Source organism: Stegastes partitus, unplaced genomic scaffold, assembly GCF_000690725.1.
Source record: "Stegastes partitus isolate 25-593 unplaced genomic scaffold, Stegastes_partitus-1.0.2 Scaffold2047, whole genome shotgun sequence".
In the NCBI taxonomy this organism is placed as follows: Eukaryota; Metazoa; Chordata; class Actinopteri; family Pomacentridae; genus Stegastes; species Stegastes partitus.
Genome location: NW_007579778.1, coordinates 55407 through 57401, shown reverse-complemented (window position 1 = coordinate 57401; position 1995 = coordinate 55407).

The following is a 1995-nucleotide window of genomic DNA, read 5'->3' as shown; positions in this document are numbered from 1 at the left end:
CAGCTTTGTATGAGTGAGAGGAAGGAGCCGAGCGCTGCCTGCTGACTGAGCGGCCGATCTCTGGATCTGTGCCTCTGCAGGGACGTCCAGCACACTGACAAACAAACAAACAAACAAACAAACAGATTCATGGAGCTTTGAGACTCTGAAATAATATTCTGACAGCCTGCGCATCTTCTCTTCAAACACTTGCACAAAGAAGTAATTCATTTTAGTCACTAAGAGAGCAAAAATGCAAAATATTCTTTGGCGATTTGCAGCTTTTTTACACTTTTTCTTCACTGAAGATGAACATTTAGACGGTTAAACAGACACAACGCTCGATTTCAAGACATCATGTTTGGCCCTCGTACTGTTTCCCATCATTACAGACCAACTGATCAATAAATCAGTTTAAACAATAAACAGCAGATTAATGGTTAATGAAGTCAATGCTTGCTGCAGCTCCAACACAAGAGGGAGACAAGCAGAAGGACCACCAGAAGGAGTTGTGAAACTTAATAATCAAGCGAGTCCTTCACAAGAACCTCGACAGTATATAAATAGACGAGAAAATAGTGTAAAAGTGAACAAACCTCAGAATATAAAGTTGAATAATGATGTTAAAGTTTAAAAAGTGACTTTGTAGATGTAGATGTTTGGGTTCATCCATCATCGGTCTTGACTTTTGTCTGAGAGCTGCATCTGCGTAGCTTTTATATGGTTCGTTTGAAGGACTAGATGCTGCAATCCTGAGTGTTTGCACCACTTTTTGTTGGGTGTTCTGGACGGATGGCTGCTACACACATCATCAGTTGTGTACCTCAGCATCACGGGGTGTTTCGACCTTTTATCACAAGGCCCACCACAGGTTGATCAAGCCTGGGTGTGTGTCCCGCGGTTAGCTGTTTGCCTTAGCAGCCCAGGTAGTGGCTCGTCCTCTCTGCGGTGTTGGCCAGCTCTTTGATGGCCTGTCGGTGAGCCTGTCCCCTGACTCCAACCTCCCTGAGGAGCTTCGTAGTTGTGCTGGCTATTAAGCCCCTGCACCCCACCTCCACCGGGCACACCCTTATCTTCCAGCCTCTGCCTCGGCTGCTCGGTTGGAGCAGGTTCTTTGATAGCATCCTCCCAGAGAACTGTCAGTTCTATGATGTAGGTGACTACATGTCATTAGATTAATTACTTGTCTGACTTATAACACATAATCGTGTAACGAGCATCCGTCTGTTAAGGTTTGACAGTTTCCTGCCAGTTGTTAAGTTTTAACCACATGTTTGAGCAGCGACAGACTGTGTTGGTGTTAATGTTCACAAGTCAACAGGAAGGGCACAATGATGCAGAAGTAAGGACAAAAGAAACTAACAAGTTTTAAAGGACAAACACATGGTGTTTGTCTTTCTAATGCATGAACAGCGTCTCTTGTTTGAACCCATTTCATATTAATCTGCTGAAAGTTCCTCTGACTTCACCTTAACTCTGACTTTCAGTGATTTACGTCCAAACGAGAGCTTTAAATGTTAATTGGTTTGCACTTACAAAGCGTTTTACGACGTGTTTCTCATTCACGCACCAATTGCAGCAATTGAGTGATTTGGCGTTTCTTGCCTGAGGACGTTTTGGCTCGTGGAGGAGCTGCTATTAGTGGACAAGCAGCTTTTACCAGCCGAGCCGAGGCGACGGCATCTCAGCTGGTCTTGGGTCCAGTGGACAACAGATGGGATGTGCAGCAACACACACACTGAGAACGGACTTCAGTCATGCAGGAGACCTTTTTTAAAAATGACAAAACATCTGCATATTCATAGAGTCTGGATTTTTTAACGAGGAACAAGGTGCATGTGATATTTTAGGATTTCTATCCAGGCATCGAAACACATCAGATAAAAATTATTATTCAAAGCCGAGTGTTTTTGTTCCAAAACATCTGGAAGAGGTCTTTGAAAAATTAAACAGAAAATTCATTATTTAAGGTACAAACAACCCAGAGATCCAAATCGTGGTTTGCTAAATGAAGGT